The following is a 26,508-nucleotide window of genomic DNA, read 5'->3' on the forward strand; positions in this document are numbered from 1 at the left end:
AATCACTCGAAAACTCATGCACCCATCCACAGACCCACTCACAGACTCACACACACCCACAGACCCACACAGATAGCCACCCACTCACAGACCCATTCAGATACTCTTGTACCCAGTGACAGACCCACTCAGAAACTCATGCACCTACTCACAGACCCACCTAGAGACTCACGCCCAGTCACACACCCACTCAGAGACTCATGCACCCACTCGCACACCCTTTCAGATACTCACACAAACTCATTGACCCACTCAAACATTCACACACCCACTCATAGACCAACCCAGACACTCACACACCAACTCAGACAGTTATGCTCCCAATCAGAGACTAATCCACCCAGTCACGGTATGTGACCTTTACAACAAAACTTTTACAACGATCTACCATTACAACGCAACTTTTACAACGCAAACTATTACAACGCATTGCTCTGGGGGGAGCTCTAGGATAGGGAATAGGTTAATTTACTATCCAATAACCTTCCCTACTATCCACAGGGACTGGATTTGGAATAGTAAATTAAACTATTCACTATCCAGCACCCCAAAGCGCTATGCGTTGTAATGGTATGCGCGGTAAAAACCGCGTTGTAAAGGTAGGCGTTGTAAAAGTATGCGTTGTAACGTCATACATCCCCCAGTCACAGATACTCTCAAAGACTAATGCACCCAGTCACAGATCCTCTCAGAGACTCATGCACCCAATCATACATCCACTCAAAGACTCAAGCACCCTGCCAAAGACATACTCAGACACTCACACATATCCACTCAGAGACTCACACCCCCACTCTCAGACCCACTTAGACCCTCACATACCTACTCACATACCCATGCAGACAGTTTGCACCCAATCATAGATCCATTCAAACACTTTTTCCCCCACTCACACACACACTCAAAGACTAATGCACACTGTCAAAGACCTACTCAGAGACTCATTCACCCAGTCCCAGACCCACTCAGAGAATCATGCACCCACTCACACACCCTCTCATACACTCACGTACACACTAACAGACCCACTCAAATACTCACAACCCACTCACAGACCCACTCAGAGACTTATGCACCCGCTAACAGACCAACTCAAACTCTCATACAAACACTAACAGGCACACTCACTGATACATGCATAGTTTTATAGAGTAATTAGTGTGATGTATAAAATCTGTTATATATATTTATGCATTTTGAATGTGCTGGTGTGTATTGAATGCCTACTTTTGTTTTGTGTATTTGCAACGTAGTTGTGAATATTATAGAAAAAAATATATTTATAAAGATAATAAACAACATTTTGTACAAAAGGGTTGCTCTGAGAAAAGCCTTTGTGTTTATTGTGAGCATGTGACAGCTACACATAAGACCAGATGAAGAGTTTCAGGTTACTTAGAAACACACTGTTAACTTCGTCTGTGAAGTGAACTCCTTCACTTCTACACATTCTATAAATGTCAAAATGCAGGTTGTTGTTGTAGATAGAGCCCATGTTATGATCTCTGAGGAATGAAGAAACTGTTTTATTAACATATTTCCTGGCCTTGAAAGTCTGTGGACAGAATTGATTTGACCACTTCAATATTTGCCTATGGCATATGTTGGAATACAAACAACACAAAGAAAGCCTGTGTCTAAAAGGTACAGATGAGTGCTGACTGAGTGTACCTTTTAAAGGACGGGTTCCCTCACCCACCTGAAGGTGGCATGCTTCATCATAGAATAACCTCCTCACATTATGAGCCTAGTCATAAGGCAGGCTACAACCCCGTCTCTGAGAGAAAGGAGCTCAGGGAAGTTTTCTTTGATAGAGCGAGGTATACTAAATACCTTAGGGAAATGACAAGGGGGTGCCCCAGGGATCAATATTGAGCCCCACACTATTCAACTTATATGTATCTCCCCTTGCACGTGTAATCAGGGCACACCGCTTTGACACCTTGTCGCACACTGACGATACACAGCTACTGATCACCCTGGGCCCAGACCCTAGGGACACTAAACTGAGATTCCAAAAATGCATGATCTCAATTAAGGACTGGGTGACAAACAACTTCTTGATGCTCAATGTGGGCAAAACCGAGATCGTGCTCTTTGGAAATGCCCACAAACACTGGACCGACGAATGGCAGCCACCTACGCTGGGACCCTGTCCCCTCCCAAAACATCGGCCCGTAACCTGGGAGTGACAATTGATGACAAGCTGTCCATGGCCAACCTTGTTAACAAGATAGTGCATACAAGCTTCGGACTGATGCGCAATCTCAAGAAGATGTTTAAATGGATTCCCATTCCCTCACGCATGCCCCTAGTCCAAGGCCTAATTATAAGCCAGTTGGATTATGGCAATGCATTACTTGCATCCATCAATTAAAATCTCCTGGCCAAACTCCAGGTCCTGCAAAACACTGCAGCTAGAATGGTGCTTGATCTCCCCCCCCCCGCACCCCCTCCTTGCACAGTCTTAAAACACTTTACTGGCTCCCCATAAGGAAGCGCATTTACTTCAAAGTTTGCTGCCTAGTCCACAAAACTATCAACGGACAAGGTCCCAAATACCTAGAAAAGAAACTCATTAACCATTGTCCGGTCAGAAGTCTTAGGTCTACTGGCAAGTCTCTCCTAACCGTCCCCAAAGTTCGCACGGTCAGGAATGGCAATAGGTATTTCTCCAAAATAGCCACAGAAACCTGGAATGCCCTTCCCCTATACATCAGGACCAAACCCAACCATCTGAAATTTCGAAGACTCTTAAAAGCATGGCTTTTCTAGCTACCTGGCTACTGGCTACTCTCCTCAAACATCTGCTAAGCGCTCTGCAACCTACTGGTGATTTATGCTCTATATAAACACATATACAAATACAAATACAATCAGAAGGCTGAGTGTAACCTACAAGAACAGTGGGAACTGTAGTTCCTTATTTGATTGTTTGCCGCATGAATTCCAACAACTAGAATGCTGGGAATTGCAGTCTATTGAGTTTAGACAAAAAATCATTGGGTGTAGAAAATACTGAGAGCAGTCATGTGCTCAGATTAATACATATTTAGGGCAAGTTCAATACATATGCAAGCTGGGGAAAGTATTACTATGCGCCCATGTCAAGAAACTCGAACCACAAGTATGGGAGCTAGCATTGAAGCCAAGAGGCTTTATATGGTATATATGTGTATATATTACCTACTGGCGGTCGCCAGTAGGTATATATAGTTAGGATTTTTTCCCTATGGGATTTTTGAAAATTCTATGTCTAATAACTTTGGCGTTTGTGGACGGAATTGGCTGAAATTTTCTGGAAAATGGAACATTTTGTTTCTGAGCAGCCTCTGAAAATTTGGGGGGGGTTCGTCCAGGGGGGGCCGAGAAAAAAGGGGGTCCCAAAACGTGTTTTTAACATTGAGTTTTCCATAGGGCGGTTGGCCTCACTTTTAGCCCGAACGGCTGAATGGATTTGCACGAAACTTGGCAAAATTGTAGGGACTGGTAGCCCGATGTGCCTTTTGTAGGTCTCAATATATGTGCTCCAGTGGATTTTGAGAAATTAACGTTTAAAAAAAGATATATATCTGTAACAGCGGACCGGGCAGCGCTCCAGTTCGCGTACTTTTCGCGTAACGGAACTTCGCGTAGCGAAGCTGATTGGCTCTCCGGTGTCTGTCAACATTCTAAACAGTCCGGAGCGGCCGCCATCTTGTCTCTCGGGAGGATTGAGAGACAAGAGGAGGCCAAAACAAAGGTGGAAATAACCATAAGGGGGCATAGTAGATCCTCCCTGATCCCCTAGGTTTAATGTGGAGGCTTTAAAAGGGCCCCGCGGGGCAAAAAAAAAAATATTTTTTTTTTTGTTTTTTTTCGTGGTTAGCGCCCGGTCCGCGAACCGGGAAGCGTTCTGGGCAGCGTACTATAATGAAAAATGAATGATAGACTTTTCAAATACTGTATGTTAATTGATTGTTGGTTTTGTTGATTATTTTTTAATTTTTTTATTTTTTAAGCAATTATTTATTATTGTGATTGTGTTTCAACATTTAATAACATTTCTAACATTTCACTAGTTTATGAATTACATATAAAAATGATTAAAGACTCAAATAATTTTTTAATATTACATATAATTTTATTTTTCGGATTGTTTTTCAAAATTTAATAGAATGTCTAACATTTGACTGTCAGATATGTCCTCTTGTTGAGTGAACATAACTTCCCACATTTGACCGTCATCATAATGAAGTAAATGATCCACAGATTCTACACATTGAACTAATTCATGGTCCCGTGATTCATCCATGAAATCTGAGTCATCATTGTCCTCAATATCTTTTTCTGTGTTGTTCTCCAGAACAATTTCGAAGGAAATATTCTGCTCTCCTTCCATTTTCTTGCTGTAATTTGCATAAAAAATAAATATATCAGTAGAGATAGGGCACTGTTGGGTTTAAGTTCAGACAGGTACTTGTGAGTTTATAACAGAGAAGTAATCTATGGGCACTGTATGGTTTCAGGCGTGAAGTAGTACTATTAAAAAGTGCCTGTGAAGAAGCCTAAGTAAATTCATAATTATACCACAGAAACCTAAATCAATCCATAATTATAATAAAGAAGCCTTTCTCAATGTCTAACTCTTACAGAGGGATAGTATATAACTATCTGAAAATGTTTTCAAATTTATAAAATAATATCTCACCTTCTAAAAAGAAGTTTAAGTTGTGAGTGAAAATGATCTTGCAATGTAATTCAGGAAGTAGTAGTCAAAATGGCTGTGTTTCTCTCTCTTTCTTTATATATATTCAGGTACATAACCAATCAAATGTCAGGTAAAAAAAGTAGAAAATGAAAGTAACATTTTCATTGGTTGTCAATTCCAACACTTCAGATGTGTTTTGAGAAGTAATTTACCTCAGGGTATTTAGAGAGGTCTACAGGTTAAATGGTTAAATGGAATTCCAATCAAATTTGTGAAAATGGTAGGGATTGGTATGTAGTATGAGCTAATCTATATTTGGTGAAATTGTCTCCAGTAGATTTTCTGTGAACTACTTTCCCACCTTTTTTGATGGTGCGCTTCCCAGGGAGCGACCCGGTACGCGAACTGTTGAGCGCCTCGGTTCGCGGACCTTAAGCGTTCCAGGAGTCCACCATTTTGTGTTTCGGTCGAATTAAGATACAAGATGGAGGGCAAATAATGTTCAGAATGGGTAGAAGGGGGCACGGTAGAGTTATCTTGACCCCCTAGGTTTTGTGAGGGTGGCTGAGGAGGCTTATATGTGCGAAAAAAACATTTTTTTTAAAAATTTCGCGAGGTTAGCTCCCGGTTCGCGTACCGGGTAGCGCCCTAGGGAGCGTACTTTGTTGAAAATTAATGAAAAATGTTAGAGTAAAATATTAATTGTGAGTGATTAGATGTAGGGTAGCTCTGAGAAGAGCTTTTGGGTTTATGGTACATTTAGGTACTTATAAGTAGGTACCAATGCACATTTTTAAATTCAGAGTGAAAATTCTGTTGCCCTCATCTGAGAAGTGAACTCCATCTCCTCTGTAGATATCTTGCATGTAGTAACGCAAGTTATTGTTGTACAGGGAGCCCATTCCATGGTCTCTCATGTAAGCTGAAACAGATTTGTTTACATGCTTCCTCGACTTCTCAATTTGTGGACAAAATTGGTTTGACCACCTCCATTTCTGTCTTTGGCATATATTTGAATATACCAAGGCAGTCTGAGGAAAAAGTGCCATTAATTGCTCAAAGGTGTCCTTTAAAAGCATTTCCAGACCTACACCAGTCAAAGTGCCCAAGTCATTACCTCCACAGTGCACAATTAACAGGTCAGGTTTGGGCAAATGCATAAAGGTTTTCACCAATGGTATCAATTGGTGACATTTTAATCCTCTGTGGCCAAACCACTTAATTTCCACATCTTGTAAATTGAGGTTAGGTAATTTCCTGTTTTCAACGTACCTTTGAGCCCAGTGAATATAACTATGTCCAACAATCCAGACAGAAAACATGGTGAGAGAAGGTTCTCCTGCAGTCAGATGAAGTGTGGCAATGAAATGGCAGTTGAAAAAATGAGAGTTTAAAATGAAAAAAACTGTGGAGTTTCTGTGTTCATGAAGCAGTAACAGTGATTGGTGGATTTTGATTGCTGAAAACAGAAAGTTAGGGTGCACGGATGTGTTCTTTGAAAGATGTATTTTGAGTGGTCAATAAAAAATCATTAAATGAAAGAATGCACTGGATATGCAGGTGCACTGAGAGTTCAGAGTTCAATTGCAACATTGTTGTGTGAACTTGCAAACAACAGAGGTCTTCCAAGAGGTGGTTGCCATGCAGAAAAGGCATGAAATGGCAGAGGGGGGAAGGGTTTTCATTTGAAAAAAAGTGAGGGAAGAGTTTTGATTGGGTGACATGAGAGATATGTGTGAAGAATTACAGCATTTCTGTGCTTTTGATAGCTGCAGACTCTGGAGTGCATACCTTTTGCTCTGCTGAAGACAAATTGGTGTGTTTCTGAGACTGTTTTCAAACTCAAAGTATTTGCTAAGGTGAGAAAATATTTCTTTAATTTAGATAGAGAATAGTGTGCTTTAAGGAGAAAATTATGAATTATGTGGCGCAAATTGCTTGTAAATATGCTCCCACCTGTGCATGGAAAATTTAGATTTTGAATGTTTGTGTTACATAGCCATGTTAAAAGTGACCCAACCATGCAGGAAAGGCAATCAAAAAACGCTTTTATGTGTCTTAAGGACATTTTAAGTAATTTTCCCATGTGCAGTGTTTTGAAATTATGAATTGAAAATCGTTTTTGAGGTAAAGGAATTGTTTTTAAATTTATGACAAGGACATAATGGTGTATGCTTCTTTATAAGGCAATTGACTGTCCCTGATGTTATTTTTCCCATTTTAATGTAAGACTTTTCTCTGCGGCGCAAATTGCTTGTAAATATGCTCCCACCTGTGCATGGTAAATTTAGATTTTAAATGTTTGTGTTACATAGCCATGTTAAAAGTGACCCAACCATGCTGGAAAGGCAATCAAAAAACGCTTTCATGTGTCTTAAGGACATTTTAAGTCATTTTCCCATGTGCAGTGTTTTGAAATTATGATTTGAAAATCGTTTTTGGGGAAAAGGAATTGTTTTTAAATTCATGATAAGGACATAATGGTGTATGCTTCTTTATAAGGCAATTGACTGTCCCTGATGTTATTTTTCTCATTTTAGTGTAAGACCTTTCTCTGTGGCGCAATTTGCTTGTAAATATGCTCCCACCTGTGCATGGAAAATTTAGATTTTGAATGTTTGTGTTACATAGCCATGTTAAAAGTGACCCAACCATGCAGGAAAGGCAATCAAAAAACGCTTTTATGTGTCTTAAGGACATTTTAAGTAATTTTCCCATGTGTAGTGTTTTGAAATTATGATTTGAAAATCGTTTTTGAGGTAAAGGAATGTTGTTAAAATTTATGTGCGCCATATGCCCCCAAATTTCTTTTTCAGGGGTGCAGCAGGGTGTTATTGAGACACCCCTGCAGCTTTGGAAAAATTCCTAATTTGTGATGAGCAAATTGTTAATCGCAAATTGCACCTTCATTTATATGAGCCTCCTAGCCCATGGAAATGAATGGGTAATTTGCAATTAGCAATTTTCTCATCGCAAATTTGGAATGGTAAAGAATCGCTATTTATTCCTTAAAATTCGCTTTTTTGGAAATGCAAAATAGTTATATGATACATATGGCGGTTGATGTCTAACAAGATAAGAAGCTTAGGGATACATTTATGATGACTGGCGCAATGAAGTAGAAATCACTTACTTCATTGGTAGAGCTTTACATGTATTATCTCCTCTGTATTCTTCATCAAGCGTAACTTTAATCTGCAATCCTGAGTAGGCCTCACTTTAAACAAACCTCTGGATAGGCCACATCTTATTGTTATCCTGAATTAATCATTTAAAATGCTAGGGACAGATTTATGATAGGTGTATGCCTCTTTTGCGCCACTTAGAAAACATTGTCCATGGGGAAATGACTTAAAATGTCCTTAAGACACATGAATGTGTTTTTTTAAAACGTTTGCAATTTTTTTGGGTCACTTTTAACATGGCTATGTGACTCAAACAGTCAAAATCTAAATTCGCCATGCACAGGTGGGAGCATATTTACAAGGAATGTGCTCCATGGGGAAAGGTCTTATAATGTAATATGGGAAAAATGACATCAGAGACACTGAAATGCCTTATAGAGAAGCATACACCATTATGTCCTTGTCATAAATTTGCAAACCATTACTTTTCCCCAAAAATGATTTTCAAATCATAATTTGAAAACACTGCACATGTGGAAATGACTTAAAATGTCCTTAATTCAAAATTTGCGATTCCTTAAATGCAATGTATCAAACAAAAAATATGTAAAAAATGATATTAAGGATTTGGAAACTACCACCAACTTCTAGTTTGTGGTAATTTGCGAATTCTTTTCAAAAATCATTTTTTTCCAAAAAACAAAAGGTCCCATATGACGCCCATACATGCCCTTAGGGCATGTAGGTGTGCCATATGCCCCCAAATTTATTTTTCAGGGGTGCAGCAGGGTGTTCTTGAGATACCCCTGCACGCTTGAAAAAATTCCTATTTTGTGATGAGCTAATTGCTAATCGCAAATTGCAACCTTCATTCCTATGAGCCTCCTAGCCCATGGAAATGAATGGGTAATTTGCAATTAGCAATTTGCTCATTGCAAATTAGGAATAGTAAAGAATTGCTATTTATTCCTTAAAATTTGCTATTTAGGAAATGCAAAATAGTTTGATGGTACATATGGTGGTTCATCTGTAACAAGATAAGAAGCTTAGGGATACATTTATGATGACTGGCGCAATAAAGTGGACATTACTTACTTCATTGGTAGGCCTTTACATGTATTATCTCCTCTGTATTCTTCATCAAGCGTAACTTTAATCTGCAATCCTGAGTAGGCCTCAACTTAAACAAACCTTTGGATAGGCCACACCTTATTGTCATCCTGGATTAATCATTTAAAATGGTAGGGACAGATTTATGATAGGTGTATGCCTCTTTTGTGCCACTGTGCGTCACTTTTATGATGCAACGGCGGTGCTAATTTGCAATTAGCAATTTGCTCATTGCAAATTATGAATGGTAAAGAATTGCTATTTATTCCTTAAAATTTGCTATTTAGGAAATGCAAAATAGTTTGATGGTACATATGGTGGTTCATCTGTAACAAGATAAGAAGCTTAGGGATACATTTATGATGACTGGCGCAATAAAGTGCACATTACTTACTTCATTGGTAGGCCTTTACATGTATTATCTCCTCTGTATTCTTCATCAAGCGTAACTTTAATCTGCAATCCTGAGTAGGCCTCACCTTAAACAAACCTCTGGATAGGCCACACTTTATCGTCATCGTGGATTAATCATTTAAAATGCTAGGGACAGATTTATGATAGGTGTATGCCTCTTTTGTGCCACTGTGCGTCACTTTTATGATGCAGCGGTGGTGCAAAAGATTTGCTATGAGGCGACAACATTACAAATTGATGCATTTAGGCAGATATGTCATGGTGTTCTTGAGACACCCCTGCACCCTTGGAAAAATTCCTAATTTGTGATGAGCAAATTGCTAATCGCAAATTAAACCTTCATTCCTATGAGCCTCCTAGCCCATGGAAATGAATGGGTAACTTGCAATTAGCAATTTGCTCATCGCAAATTAGGAATGGTAAAGAATCGCTATTTATTCCTTAAAATTCGCTATTTAGGAAATGCAAAATATTTTGATGATACATATGGCAGTTCATCTCTAACAAGATAAGAAGCTTAGGGATAGATTTATGATGACTGGCGCATCACCAGGGATGTGCCAGTCATCTTGCGCCGCTGTTCCGCCACCCATGGTGTGCTGCATTTACAATGCGGCGCAGCATGGGGCAAAAACGGCACAGATGCTTGACGCATCTGTGCCGTTAAGGTGGCGCATTGCTGGAGTTGTATCGCAAGTGCGATGCAGCTCCAGCAAGGCTCAGGGGTGCACCATCTCCACAATGTTGCGTCAAGACCTATGCCTGCTTCAAGCAGGCGCAGGGTTTTGATGCAGGTTTCTCCTATCTGATTGTAAATGCGGCACACCATGGGTGGCAGAGCAGTGGTGCACGTTAACTGGTGCATGCCTGGGGATGTGCCATTTAACATAAATCTGCCCCTTTACATTTAAGTATGTGCAGGGGACACAGAGTCGGTGAGGCTTATCCAAGGTTAAGAAGAGATGAGTCCTGTTCAGTGAAAAATTAGACATAGGCTTCACCTGCTCAGCATCGCTGGACATGGCTAAATAATAGCTGCAAAATGTTACTCTTGTTAAACAATTTTACTATTATAATCTGTGAGATTTGTCTCTTACTCTGCAACATCTCATTGTTGTTATCTTTCTTTAAAGATAAAGACAACCTCAACATGAGCGACAATCTGCAATCAGTTGATTTTGACCTCATCATTGAACTTGTAATTGAAACATCAGTGGATGTTGATCCCTTGGATGATTTAAATCCTGAGGATGAAGAAGAGCGTGATGAGGATGCAGATTTGTCCGAATTATATGATATAGGATGGGAAGCTGACCTGCTTGAGCCTTTGGAAATATAAACATTTATTTTTAAAATTTATAATTAATAAAAAGTAAAAAGGTAAACCGTTTAATTTAAAAATAAAGACACCTTCAAAAGCAGGTTATGTGTAGTGTCTTCAATAAAATATTAAAATATGCTCATAAAATTAGATCAGATTCACATATAAAATAGCATAGGTAACATAAATATAAATGTCATTTCTTTTCTGGTATTTCTGTATTGTAAATTTGCCAACGACTAAAAAATCTTCTAATTAAAATGTCAAGTAGTGTGTTAAGTTTTTGATCACTGTTACTGATTTACTGTTTGGTAATAATGGTTAATAACATTTTTTATTATATTTTTCCACAGATTCAACTGCAGATCATTTCAAGATTTCACCATGCCTACAATAGAAAGACAGATAAAGGCTGCAAAACGTCAAAGACAGCAGGTGAAAAAAAATACGCAGCAGTCCTCTAACAAAAAGATTTGTCAAGTCACGAAGAAAGCACCGGGTAAGAGCACAAAACAATTTATAAGAAATATGTGTAGTAAAAAAAATATTACTACAGAAAATGTTTCAGTCCATAAAACGAGAAGGAAATCAAATGGAAAGGAAAGGCCAATGAAAAATGTTACTGCTAGAGCAAGAGATAACTCTGTGCATGATAGTAGAAGGAAACAACAGTTTAGGGAGATTCGTAAACGAATGTTCCGGAACAGGATAATTGGCAATTTGTTAAAAAATATTAAGAAAGGTCAACAGAAACTGGTTTTTTATAAGACAAAAAAAAAAGTTGAGAAAGTTATTGATCAGGCATTTGAAATTAAACGTAAGTTATTTATTTTGATAATCAATAGAATTAGGAAGCTAAACAAGGCAATTTTTGATTTCAAAAGAAATAGTAGATGGAAGAGAATAGTTAATCGTAGTAATTTTTGTGAAGTTTTTTCTGGAGAATGGATGCATAGTTCAAGCTGTGAGGCATTTTTTAATGAGGAGAGTTATTTCCAGGATAATGATTTGGTGCATGCAGTTGACACCAGTGGTCGTGCTTATGAAGTGAAAGATGGTTGTCCAGTTGAAAAAGAAAAACTTGTGACAACAGAGGCAGAAGAGGTGTTAGGTAATGAGGTTTTAGGAAGACGTGCTAAGGGTCCTGTGTACACCTGGAAGTGTAGTAGTATTTGCAGTGTGCGACAGGATTCCATCAATTTGCTTTGTGATTTTGTACGGTCATTTAATAAGAAAAGTTTGAAGCAGAAAATGATGTTGTTGCAAGAATTAGATCCTTGCAGAGTAAGAGAAGTGACAGGTTTGCATGGACATTCACTGGCTTGTCTTTCCAGGAGAGTATGCCAGAGTGTTTTTCATCATTTCAGGATGCTAGCAGTGCATCATAACAAAGTGAGGAAATTAGTTAGAATGTTGTATTATGCTAAGAGTCCAGCAATTATGCTTAAACAATTATGCGCTGCTCTTTTGCATGGTTCTGAAATAGATGTGAAGAATATATGTGAAGAAATTGAGTTTTGTTACTTTGGAAGTAAAGAGGAGAATGTTGAAATTGAGCAAGAAGAAGAGGGTCATGTGGAAGATAGTGTACAGGTTTCCAGTACAGATAATTTCCAGAGGGAAATTGCGACGTTTGAGGTGAAATCAAGTGAGAGGCCTAATTTCACTTGTGTGTGTTGTCGACGCACTTATTATAAGAATCAGACTAAGTTAATGGATTTATATGCAAAAAGTGAAAGGGAAAATAATAGTGAATGGAAGGATTTTGCAACATACTTGATGGTAGAAAATTGTTTTGATTTGGGATTGGATCAACGTGTGTGTACTTATTGTTCTTGCAAATTAAATCAAAACCAGATGCCTGCTAGAGCAGTTCATAATAATCTGGAATTGGTTGAGATTCCTTCTGAATTGAAGGATTTAAATACTTATGAATCTATTTTGATTCAAAGTATCCATCCCTTTCAGGCTATTGTAAGAATGGAGCCAAAGACAGGGAAATTGCCTCCATCAGATTTACAGAGAGGATTAAAGGGAAGAGTTGTTTATTTGCCTCTAGATTTGAAGAAAAACATTAACACAATTGGAGTAGAAAAAGTGGAAGAGGAACCTCTGGTTATCTTAGTTAATGGGGTTCCGACAAAGAATAAGAAAATATGGCAAGATTTAGTAGATGTTAGGAAAGTTAAAAAGGCAACATTGTATTTGAAAAAAAATAATAAATACTATAAGAATGTATATGTTGCAGAAGAGGAAGTAAGTGAGGAAGAGGATAGCGATTTGTGTGCTGGTCAAATTGAGAAAGTAGAACCCTCTACTAGTGAAGAAATATATGAACATTATAGTGTTCATCCTTTGCATTCCAAGGAAGTCATGGGGAATGCTATTGAGTTGTTTCAAATGAAACAAGCCAAAGGGAGTCCCATTAGTGTTTGGGAGGAAAGTTTGGAAGCTCGGTGTTTCCCACAGCTTTTTCCAACAGGTCAGGGAGGAAGATATGATGAGCGACCTCATCAAATTCCTGCTTCTGAATACCGGACTTTGCGATTGTATGCAGGAGATGCTAGGTTTCGACAATGCATTCCTTATTTGTTTCATCTCCTGTTTGAAAGCGATCTGTCTGGACTGTCATATGCAGTGAACCACATCTTGAAAAGTGGTATACACATGCAAAACATCTCGGCAAGTGACTTTATGGATAAAGTCAATGTCCAAGATAGTATTTTGGATTCTCACCTGATTAATCTCATGGCGTGTCAGCGTGGTACTAATGAGTACTTGTACCGTCGTCATGGTGATTTAAAATGTATGCTGAGGAACTTAGGTACTCCCACATGGTTCCTCACTCTGAGCTGTGCCGAGTATGGCTGGGAAGACTTACTTGAATTTCTACGAGAGGCAAATGCTAACGTAGATAACATCGAATTCAAGACACCCGGAGAACTGTGCTCTTTGGATCCAGTCAATGTATGTAGGTACTTCAATCATAGATTTGAAGCTATGATGTCTTTCATCATGAATAAGAAGAATCCACCTCTTGGAGAGGTGTTGGATTTCTTCTGGAGAAAAGAGTACCAAGCAAGAGGTGCTCCTCATATACATATGTTGCTGTGGATCAAGGATGCACCTAAATTTGGAACGGATCCAGAAGACTCAGTGATGAGTTTCATCCAACAGTATTCTACGTGTGCTGTTCCAAACGCAAAGGAGAAGAAAAGCCTAAGAGAAAAAGTTCTGCGTTTCCAAAGCCATCGATGTGGAAAGTACTGCCGTCGTAAATTCCGAAACAAAGACAAGTTCTACACTAAATGTCGTTTCGGCTTTCCACGACCGGTGATTTCTAAAGGAAGAGTAAACAGTTTGATGTCTTCGTTGCGACACAATGTCATGAAGAAATCACCTAAAAACACTTACAATTTGAAGAGGAACGAAGAGTCCAAGTACATCAACGACTACAACCCGGTGATTTTGTCCATGTGGAATGCTAACATGGATATACAGTTTGTGGCTGATAACTGTATGGCTGTGGCTCGGTATGTGACGTCTTACATCACCAAAAAAGAGAAGACAGAATTGAAGGATATGTGGGAGGACATTTCCCATGAAAAGAGCCTCAGCAAGAAGTTGTACAGTTTCAGTCTGAAGATGTTGTCGCATCGAGAAATCGGAGCGTACGAATGTTCTGACCGGTTGTCTTCAGCAAGTCTCTATGCCAAGTCCAGGAGTATCGTTTGGGCGAGTCTTGGTCTTGCTGCAACGCGTAATCGAGTTCTCAAACCTGTGCGGGAAATTGAGTATTTGGCGGAAAAGGAGCCAAACAGTACCGACATTTTGAAGACAAACATGTTGGATACATATTATCCAAATCGAAGCAGTCACCTCGAGAATGTTTGTCTGTATGAGGTTCTGCAAAATTACATATTCAAGAGGAACATCAAAGAAGATACTGAGAAAGGAGTGTATGCTGTAATAGGAAGTGAGGGATGTCTGGTCAAGCAAAGAAAATGCCACTTGGTAAACCATCGAAAATTGAGTGGCGAATCTCCTGAAAAAAAGGAGTTTTTCTATTTAGCACTTTTGCAACTTTTCAAGCCTTGGCGTGCAGAAGAGAAACTGCTTGGAGATTTCCTCTGTTACGAAGACTCTTTCAATGCCGCCAAGGAGACCATAGAATGTCCTGCTTTTCCCAAATATGTAGAAATGTTGAATGCGGAAATTGAACAGGAAGCAACAATTGCAGCCGAGATTGCCAGAGACAGTTCTCAGGACAGTCAGATTTCTGCTTCATTGAGTCAGGATCCACTAGGAGGACCTGTTATCGAAAATGAAGCTGCCACTGCTATGAATGAAGTGGAAAGAGCCATGGCACATGCTCAGGAGGATGCGGTTAACTTAGAAGAGTTGGAAAGACAACTCAACGTTGAGCAGAGGAAAATATATGACGAAGTTACCATGCAAATTGATCATGGATTAAGTCATGATAAGAAAGAGTGCTCATGTACGTCGTTGAAGCCTGTCCGACTGTACGTGAGTGGAGAAGCGGGAACTGGAAAAAGTTTCCTCATTAAAGCAATTTCATGCTATTTGCAGGAAAGGACAGAGTCATCGCTGTCTTGTGTTGTCACTGCTCCAACTGGACTGGCAGCACATAATATTAAAGGGATTACTTTACATCGTTTACTGATGCTGCCAGTGGAGCATGACAACAAATTACAATATCACAAGCTATCTGGAGATGCTTGTTTTGAAGTTTCAAGAATCTTGAGGAAAATGAAACTTCTTATCATTGACGAAGTAAGCATGGTTTCCAATGTCATGCTTGCCTTTGTGCATTTGAGGATGCAAGAAGTTCTCAAAACAGAGTATGATGTGTTATTTGGTGGCAAACACATCATTGTTTTCGGAGATCTTTTGCAGCTGACACCAGTGAAAGGGCAACCTGTGTTCAAAATGCTCACGCATGAAGATACCAGGAAGTGCCTAGGCAGCATTGGCAACGTCAATATATGGTTAAACTTCAATTATGCTGAACTGCATGAAAATATGCGTCAGGCGAAGGATGAAGTTTACAAGACTATTCTACAAGATGTTAGAATTGGAAAAGTGACCGAGCATGGGAAAGAAGCTTTACATGCACGATTACTGTCAAATTTATATCCAGAACAAGATGTTGTGCCTGAGAATATTTTTCAGAAAATTACTGAGAAGAAATCTGGAATATGTTTGATGCCAACTCTTGCAGAATGTGCCAAATTTAACAACAAAATGTTGCATTTAGAAAAGCAAGAGATTGTGAAACTGGAAGCTATTGATAGAGTAGAGCATATGGGATCAACAATTATTTTGTCTGAGAATCTGAAAACAAAATTGGATTCATTAGAGAAGAGTATATCTAAAACTGCAGGTTTTGAAAAGACTCTGAATGTGTGCTTGAACTGCCGTATAATTTTAAGAAGGAATTTACATGTTGAAAGAGGTCTGGTAAATGGATCAATGGGTAATGTTGTTGATTTTGTGAAATACAGAAATAGAGATGGAATTGAATTTTTAAAAATTAAATTTGATGGCATTGAGGAAGTACAGCTAATTGGTCGTTGTTCTGCTAGATTTTTGCTTGTAAAAGACTTATATGTTCGCCGTAAGCAGTTTCCTGTTTGCTTGGCATATGCGGTGACAATCCATAAATCGCAAGGTTTAAGTGTAGACAGTGCATTGGTGAATATTGGCAGTTCTGTGTTCAAGGAGGGTATGGCATATGTGGCATTGTCATGAGTTAGAACTTTATCGGGATTGTACTTGATTGAGTGTGATGTCACAAACATTTGTGCGGATCTAGATTGTGTTAAGGATTACAATAGGTTAAGAAGAGAGTATGCGCCACATTTGCCTCAGTATCCTTTGTTTGAGAAACGTGTGGTAGGCCGGAAACGAAGAAATGAGAACAATACTGGGGAGGTTGTAGCAAAAAGACAAAAAGTCAATGAACCTAAAATTACAAGCAGAAACAAAAAGGATTCTGTTGAAGATGTTGTTGGTTTTCAGTTTGAAAACAGTTCTGGTGTCAACTGCTATGCTAATGTAGTGGTTAATGTTTTGTTTTCTCTAGAAAATGTAAAAGAAGAGATTGTGGTCAATTCTGATCAAAGATTTTGCAGTTTGTTAAATTCTGTGTTAGAGAAATGTAGCACTGATAGAAGAAACATAGAAAGTGTGTGTGAAATTCGAAATCTGTTAGACAGATGTTCAGGCCAAACACAATTCTCTCAAAATATTCAGCAAGATTGTCAGGAGTTTTTAATGTACATGCTTGATGTATTACATGCTGAAGGTGTAGATGTAGATCAGCTGTTTGGGCTTTCTTATCAATGGCAGCATGACTGCGAGAACTGTATGGTATCAAGTACTACTAGTGTAGACTCAGAAAGATTTATATATTTAACTTTGCCAGACAGTAAATCAGTCTCCTTTAATAAGCTAGTAAAAGCAGCTGATCACAACATGGAGTGTAGCCAATGTAAATCTGAAATGATGTCCACATTATTTATACGAACATATGGCCAGTACGTCATTTTAATGTTCCAACGATGTAGGCCTGATGGAACAAAATTGACAACTTTAATTAAAAATTTTGTAGCTTCGCAGTTGTCAATATCAGGAAGGACTTTTGTAACTGCAGCAATTATATATCATGACGGCCCTTCAATAACATCAGGACATTACACAGCTTATTTAAAGTCTAGAAATGGCTGGTCATTCTGCAATGATTCTGTTTTAATTTTCAAAAAAAAATTGCCGTATGACCTTAAAAACTCTTACCTGGTGTTTTTAAAACCAAAATTTTAGGGAAATAATCTCGGGATGTGCTCTGTGGAATTTGAAGAAGTTCTAATGGCTCCTACACAATTTGGCCTTGAGGATAAGTGTAGTTCAGAGACATAACTTCTAACCATAGGACTGGACGTCATGGAGAAATATGTGCACTTTGAATGAGTTCAGAAAAACTGTTTCTTTTTATAAGCTAATTGAAGCAGCCAATCAAAACATGGAGTAGAGGGAATGTAAGTCTGCAATGCTGTCTACTGTTTTACATTGCTTTGTGATTAAAAGTGATGTAGAGAATTAAATAATTGTAGTAGTCATAGAGGTAGTGTAAGTCTGCTTCATAGTAAGCAGTATCAGTGTCATAGGAAATGTAGAACATGACTGAGCAAGAAGGGGAAGATATTACTATTCCAGGATTGTGAAAATGATCTTCAACATTTTAATTCTGAAAGTTGCGGAAATTCCAAATGACGGGATTGGCTTACAAGAAATCCAAGAGTTATAAATGGCTCTGACCAGATTTGGCCTTGAGGAAACTTGTGGTAGAGAGCAAGAAGTCATTTATTCGATGTAACGTGTTTTTAAAAACGATGGAGATTTTCTTTCAGAAAGTGGCGGGCTGAAAGTAATAACAGCACAAAAGAGTGTAAGCTGTTCATAGGACATCCTTGGACGTCATGGAAAGTAAGTTAACTTTAAGGAGTTCTGAATTCTGATTTCTGATGTTGTATGGGTTTTTTAAACACAATCATTTTGATTGTGTTTTTTTTTCCCCGCTGTTATATGATGAATACCTTTAAGTCACTGTTTTTAGTGAATTTTGATACATTCTGAGAACAGCAAAAATAAACCATTTAACATGTATAATTAATTCTGTACTGTTTGCATTTATGATGTACATGTAGAACTGTGTAGGAGGCATGGAGAAGGTGAGGCTTCTGTAAGTGTCAAAGGTGTTGCATACAGTGCTGCACTTCTGCGTATTCTTTCATATGCTAGACTACATCTGCACAATGAGATACCTAAGCAAAGGAAACGCAAGTGATGTGATTGAGAAATGAGCAAAATAAATTGCACGTATTTCAATTACATCACCTGTGTTTCCTATCATTACGAATCACATTGTGCAGATCAAGTTTAGGTCTGTCCAGGGAAACATAGGAGGTTTGTACTTTGTTGAAGAGTGCAGTGGACATGACTCACTTCATTGGTAGACTTTCACAGATATTATCTCCTCTGTACACTTCAACAAGTGTAAATCTCATCTTGAACTCTGAGTAGGCCTCACCTCAAACAAACCTCTGGATAGGAGACATGTTATTGGCATCCTGAAGCAACACTTTTCTGAAACAAGAGCAATGCAAAAGATGCACCATGTTTTAAGATAGGCCTCACTTCATCTGCATCAAGATACTGTTAGTTTAAAATGTATATCTTTAGGACTGTGTAGGGGGCCTGGAGAAGCAGAAGCTTCTGTCAGTGTCAAAGTTGTTGAAAAACTATTTGTCCTTCAATCTTTTTCCTTGTCTTTTGTAATTTTTAAATACATGTTTTAATATTTTTCAAATGTTGGTTCTCTCTTTCACAGATTGAAAGTATAAAAACAAAAAGTGAGTAATTTAACGGCAATTATAAGGTAAATATTTTGTACTCTTTTCGTTACATTTCTATCACATTCACCTACTATTAGTTCCACTGCTTCACTTCTTTAACCCTCAGTTTCCTGCCTTTGCTACTTTCCTCATTCCTTTCTCTATTACCTACTTACTCAACTCCTTCCACTCTTTTTCTCAGTCCCTCTCTTCTCATAGTTCCTCAGTCTTGTTTACTCACTCCGTCTCTATTACTCTTAGTGTCTGTGAATTACTTTCCCACCTTTTTTTTTGGACCGCTTCCCGGGAAGTGGCCCGGTTCGCAAACCAGCAGCGTTACGGGAGTCCACCATTTTGTGTTTCGGTCGAATCAAGATACAAGATGGAGGGCAAATAATGTTCATAATGGGTAGAAGGGGGCACGGTAGATGTATCTTGACCCCCTTGGTTTTCTGAGGGTGGCTGAGGAGGACCATAGTTCTTCACTCTTGTTCACTCTCTCTGTTTCTATTAATGTCACTGTTTCCGACTGATCCAAAAAAATTTTTTAAAAAAAGAACAGTAACTATAAGGGAAGGAAACAGACAGTTATGTTAAAAGAAAGACAGCTATAGGGAGTAAACTAAGGATACTGTTACCCGCAATCCACTGCTGATGATGTTACTGACCATGTCATGAATGATGTAATATGTGACATCATCAGCAGTGGATTGTGGGTAACAGTATCTCTTGTTTACTCCCTAGAGCTGTCTTTCTTTTCACATAACTGTCTGTTTCCTTCCCTTATACTTACTGTTCTTTTTTTTAAAAAATAATTTTTTTGGTTAGCTTCCGGTTCGCGTACCGGGTAGCGCTCCGGGGAGCGAACTAAGAGAAATAGAGGTTGGCAGAGTTCCAAATATTCTACCAATTTTTTTATAACGGGGAGGTAGTTCTGAAAAGAACTTTTTTTTTAATGTTTTTGTTGTTTTATATTTTTTTTAGTATTTTTTGAACATTATTTTACTTTTTTTGTATTTTCTGAACGTTTTTATATTTTTTTTGGTTTTTTTGGGGGGGGGAAACAAAAACGATCCATTGTAAAGGGCTCAACAGGAGCAACAAAAAAAAAAGAATTTATTTTTTGGGGCGTTTCGGACAAACATTAACATGATTCTGAATAGCTCTCATAATCAAAATGATGCTACTTTCCCTGTAGCAAATGAAATCGCCGCAGTGCACGCACACTTGCTTCACGTTCCCAAACAACATTTGAATGTTTGGGATCATCTCCCTCGCCTCTGGTCCCGACACCTCTGGAACAACCGATCTTCTTGCCATCGGAAGGGGATTTTGTTGCTCATCACGTAGCTGGGCAGCACTATAATTATTAGGATGCCACCTACTCATATGCCGATGCATAGTGTAATTGCCGTAACTGTACTTTTTTTCAGTTCCCCTTGACAGTCTATCACCGCATATACGGCAAAACACGTAGCGTGCATTTACTTTTTTTTGCCCCTCAGGAAATTTAAAGAATTGCCAAATGTAGTTCTCTTTTCGATTATACCTCCTGGGCTCCTCTGGCAAAAACCTTGGCTCTTCCTCCTCTTCCTCCTCTTCCTGTTCTTCCTCTTCTTGTTGTAAAATTACTTCAGCAGGTGGTCCTCTCTTCTTTGGATTTGGTGGAGGTGGTGGGTTAGAACCAGCTGAAGCTACTAATGAAGCCATGTCACAATGTAAATAAAGGGTCTTTCTCTCACCAAGATGAAAGTCAGAGTGAGGAAAGAAGGAGGGGTTTTCATCATTTGGGAAAAGCAAAAGTTCTAAACCAATGAAAAGTGTTAATTTTAGATCACATGACCTAGTATTACATCATTAGGAAACCAAAAGTGAAATGAACCAATGAAAAGTGTTATTACCGAGTCACATGACCTGCTGTGTTTACGTTACGCGGTCGGCGCCGCGCCGCGGATCGCTTCCGGTTCGCGTACCGCTGCGCTTCCGGGTACGCTAACGTAGCACGTCATATGACGTATCACACGAGAACGCGAAACGTCATGCTGATGCGACGCGTCACGATGTTGTTTTCTAACGCGACAGTTGCGCAAACGGAACGTTTACCGGTTCGCGGACCGGGTCGCGGCTCCGAATTGAGCTAACGGGAAGCTAACCGGTTCGCGTACCGGGAGCGAAACAATAAAAATAATTTAAAAAAAAATTGTATTAAAAACATGTAAAAAATATTTTTCGATTTAAAGAAGAATACATTGTAAAGGTTTTGATATTTGCTATTAAAAAACCATTGAAATTCACTGAAAAAACCATAGGTTATAGACCATATATAGTTAGGAATTAGCATTTACAAAACCTTGAAAATTCACTGAAAAAACCATAGGTTATAGACCATATATAGTTAGGGATTAGCATTTACAAAACCTTATTTTACTCACACAAAACCATTGAAATTCCATATATAGTTAGTTGTACTAACTATATATCGCGCACCCGCAATCCACTGCTGATCATGTCACATATTACATCATTCATGACATGGTCAGTGACATCACTGATGACATCACTGATGACATCTCAAATGACATCACTGATGACATCTCAATGACATGACTGATGACATCACTGATGACATCTCATTTGACATTACTGATGACATCACTGATGACATCATTCATGTGATAATACGATGAACTTCTTCAGACTCTAAAATAACCTTAGATACACTCAGTGTAAACAGACACTCACAGACTGTCACTCATCCATGGAGTTACTCACACACCTACTCAGTCATGCAAACAATCAATTACACCTCCATTTCCTCAACTATACAGTTATACATACCTTACTTATTCAAACATATACTAACACATATTTACTCTCTTTTACAATCCCTGATACAAGTTCACAATGATCAATACAGCCACTCACACATTCACGGGCTCTTATGCACAGTTATTTATATATGTCAACTCTCACATGTACTGTGTTTTACATATGTTCTTACTTTGACATGTAGCACTCAGATATCCATTCACTCACCAATGCACTCAGTCAACCGCCCATACACCTGTTTCCACATGCACTTTTGAATCCATATATCTAGTGAATCAACTGCTTACACATCTATGCACAGAGTCATACACCTCCCAGCCACCCACACACACACTCAGTCTCCCATACAAATACTTGGGCAACCAATCAATAACCCATATACTTACTCATATAGCTACTGATCAACACATGCAGCAGTTTACAGAACAACAGACATAATGATGCACAAATTAAGACAGTTTACTCACTAACCCATGCACTCAGTGACACACATTTAATCACTCACTCATACAGTCAGTCACACACCTACTAAATCCTTCATCCAGACACTTATACATCCACTCATTCTTCAATATGTAAGACATTTGAGATGTCATCAGTGATGTCAAATGAGATGTCATCAGTGATGTCATCAGTCATGTCATTGAGATGTCATCAGTGATGTCATCAGTGATGTCATTTGAGATGTCATCAGTGATGTCATCAGTGATGTCACTGACCATGTCATGAATGATGTAATATGTGACATGATCAGCAGTGGATTGCGGGTGCGCGATATATAGTTAGTACAACTAACTATATATGGAATTTCAATGGTTTTGTGAGAGTAAAATAAGGTTTTGTAAATGCTAATCCCTAACTATATATGGTCTATAACCTATTGTTTTTTCAGTGAATTTTCAAGGTTTTGTAAATGCTAATTCCTAACTATATATGGTCTATAACCTATGGTTTTTTCAGTGAATATATATATATATATTCACTGAAAAAACCATAGGTTATAGACCATATATAGTTAGGAATTAGCATTTACAAAACCTTGAAAATTCACTGAAAAAACCATAGGTTATAGACCATATATAGTTAGGAATTAGCATTTAGAAAACCTTATTTTACTCACACAAAACCATTGAAATACCATATATAGTTAGTTGCACTAACTATATATCGCGCATCCGCAATCCACTGCTGATCAATCAATCAATCAATCAATCAGTGACACTTATAAAGCGCGCTACATACCCGTAGGGTCTCAAGGCGCTGGGGGGGGGGGGGTGCCGCTACTGCTCGAACAGCCAGGTCTTCAGCTTCTTCCTGAAGGAGAGGTGGTCTTGGGTCAGGCGCAGGTCGGACGGGAGGGAGTTCCAGGTCTTGGCGGCCAGGTAGGAGAAGGACCTTCCTCCTGTAGTCGCTCTTCGGATGCGGGGGACGGCGGCGAGGGCGTGGTTGGCTGATCGGAGGTGGCGTTTGGGAGCGTAGAAGTTGACTCGGCTGTTGAGGTAGCTCGGGCCTTGGTCGTGTAGGGCTTTGTGTGCGTGGGTGAGGAGGCGGAAGGTGATTCTCTTGTTGACGGGGAGCCAGTGAAGGTCTCTCAGATGTCCGGAGATGTGGCTGGATCGTGGGATGTCGAGGATGAGTCTGGCTGAGGCGTTTTGGATCCGCTGGAGTCTCTTCTGGAGCTTGGCGGTGGTCCCGGCGTAGAGGGCGTTGCCGTAGTCCAGTCGGCTGGTGACGAGGGCCTGGGTGACGGTCTTCCTGGTCTCTGTGGGGATCCACCAGAAGATCTTCCGTAGCATGCGTAGGATGTTGAAGCACGCCGAGGAGACGCTGTTGACTTGCCTGGTCATGGAGAGGGAGGAGTCCAGGATGAAGCCCAGGTTTCGTGCATGGTCTGTCGGTTTGGGTGCGGTGCCCAGGGCGGGAGGCCACCAGGAGTCATCCCAGGCGGAGGGTGAGGAGCCCAGGATGAGGACCTCCGTCTTGTCCGAGTTCAGTTTCAGGCGGCTGGTCGTCATCCACTCGGCTACCTCTTTCATCCCTTCGTGCAGGTTGGCTCTGGCGGCGGCGGGGTCGTTGGTCAGGGAGAGGATCAGCTCGGTGTCGTCGGCGTAGGAGATTATGCTGAGGTGGTGTTTGCGTACGATGGCCGCGAGGGGGCTCATGTAGACGTTGAAGAGGGTGGGGCTCAGGGATGATCCTTGGGGGACGCCGCAGATGACTTCGGAGGCCTCTGACTTGTACGGTGGTAGGCGGACTCTCTGTGTTCTTCCGTCGAGGAAGGAGATGATCCATTCCAGCGCCTTGTCCTGGATTCCGACGTTGCTGAGGCGCTGTACTAGGGTGCGGTGGCAGACAGTGTCGAATGCCGCGGAGAGGTCTAGGAGGATGAGGGCCGCTGTTTCTCCGTTGTCCATCAGGGCTCGGATGTCATCGGTGGCGGCGATGAGGGCGGTCTCGGTGCTGTGATTGGCTCAGAAGCCGGACTGTGAGGGGTCGAGGGACCCATTCGTCTCGAGGAAGGCGGCCATCTGCTTGTTGACGGTCTTCTCGATGACTTTGGCTGGAAACGGGAGAAGCGAGATGGGGCGGTAATTCTTGAGGTCGGTGGGGTCCGCTGTTGGTTTCTTGAGTAGAGCGCTGAGTTCGGCGTGTTTCCAGCTTTCAGGGAAGATGGCGGTGTCGAAGGAGGTGTTGATGATGTCTCGCAGGTGGGGTGCGATGACAGCGTCGGCCTTGTTGAAGACGTGGTGAGGGCAGGGGTCGGTCGGTGATCCGGAGTGGATGGAGTTCATCGTGCGGATGGTGTCTTCGGTGCTGATCGGGGTCCAGGCGTGGAGGGTGGTGGTGGGGGGGGTGGCTGGTCGGTCGTGGTGTGCGTTGGTTGGTTGTTGAAGCTGCTGTGTATGTCCGTGATCTTGTTGTGGAAGTATGAGGCGAGGGAGTTGCAGAGGTCTTGCGATGGGGTGATGTCGTTGTTTCCTGCGCTGGGGTTGGAAAGCTCTTTCACGATGTTGAAGAGTTCCTTGCAGTTGTGTGCGTTGTTGTCCAACCGGTCCTTGAAAGCTGTTTTCTTGGCGGCGCGGATCAGCTGGTGGTGTTTCCGGGTGGCAAGTTTGTAGGAGGTCCTGTTGTCCGGTGTCGGTTCCCTTTTCCAGACTTTCTCGAGGGCTCGGCAGTTCTTCTTGGAGCTCTTGAGTTCGTCGGTGAACCATGGGGCCTTCTTGCTGCCGGGTCTGCTAGGCGGGGTCCTCAGCGGAGCGAGTTCGTCCGCGCAGTTGCTGATCCACTTTGTGAGGTTGTCGGCGGCCTGGCTGGGGTTCGCTGAGCCGGCAGGAGGGTGTTGGCTCAGGGAGGTGGCGAGCTGGTCTGCTGTGATCTTGTTCCAGCTTCTGCGGGCGGTCTGTTGCTGGTGTTGGTGGGTCGTCGTTCTCTTGAAGGTGAAGTGGACGCAGCTGTGGTCCGTCCATTGAAGCTCTGTGGCGTGGCTGAAGTCGATGTCTGTGCTGGATGAGAAGACGGCGTCGAGTGTGTGTCCGGCGAGGTGGGTGGGGGTGGACACCAGTTGCTTGAGTCCCAGGTTGGCGAGGTTGTCGAGCAGGGTGGTGGTGTTGCGGTCGTTGTTGTTCTCCAGATGGAAGTTGAGGTCTCCCAGGAGGATGTAGTCAGCGGAGGGGAGGGCATGCGGGCTGATGAAGTCGGCGATGTCCTCGCTGAATTGCGTGCGCGGTCCAGGGGGTCGGTAGATCAGGGTGCCTCTGAGGGTGGTGTTCGGGTTGGTGTGGATCTGGAAATGCAGGTGTTCGGCGCTGGTCAGGGTGTTGTCGGTGCTGGTCGTGAGACGGATGGTGTTCCTGTGGATGATGGCGATGCCTCCTCCCATCTGGTTGGCGTTTCGGTCCCTCCGGACGATCTTGTAGCCCTCTGGGATAGCGATGGCGATGTCGGGAGCTGAAGAGGCGTTCGTCCAGGTCTCCGTGAGGAAGGCAACGTCAGGGGCTGTGGCGTCTAGGAGGTTCCAGAGTTCGATGGCGTGTCTGTGGACGGAGCGGGTGTTGAGCAGGATGCACTTGAGGTGGGTGCTGCTGATGATATCACATATTACATCATTCATGACATGGTCAGTGACATCACTGATGACATCACTGATGACATCTCAAATGACATCACTGATGACAACATCCAGTGACTGTATGTTTCTGTAAAGTTAAAATATGTTTTACATATTGAAGAATGAGTAGATGTATAAGTGTCTGAATGAAGGTTTTAGTAGGTGCGTGGTTGACTGTATGAGTGAGTGATTAAATGCGTCCTACTGAATGCATAGGTTAGTGACTAAACTGTGTGAAAGTTTGCATCAGTATGTCTGTTGCTGTGCAAGCTGCTGCATGTGTTGATCAGTAGCTATATGAGTGGCTATATGGGTTATTGATTGGTTGGCCAAGTATTTGTATGGGAGACTGAGTGTGTGTGTGGCTGGTTGGGAGGTGTGTGACTCTGTGCAGATCAATGTGTACTTGTATCAGTGATTGTATAAGAGAGTAAGTATGTGTTAGTATATGTTTGAAAATGTAAGGTGCTCTATGTTTAACTGTATAGATTAGAAAA

Source organism: Lissotriton helveticus, chromosome 8, assembly GCF_964261635.1.
Source record: "Lissotriton helveticus chromosome 8, aLisHel1.1, whole genome shotgun sequence".
Taxonomy (NCBI): domain Eukaryota; kingdom Metazoa; phylum Chordata; class Amphibia; order Caudata; family Salamandridae; genus Lissotriton; species Lissotriton helveticus.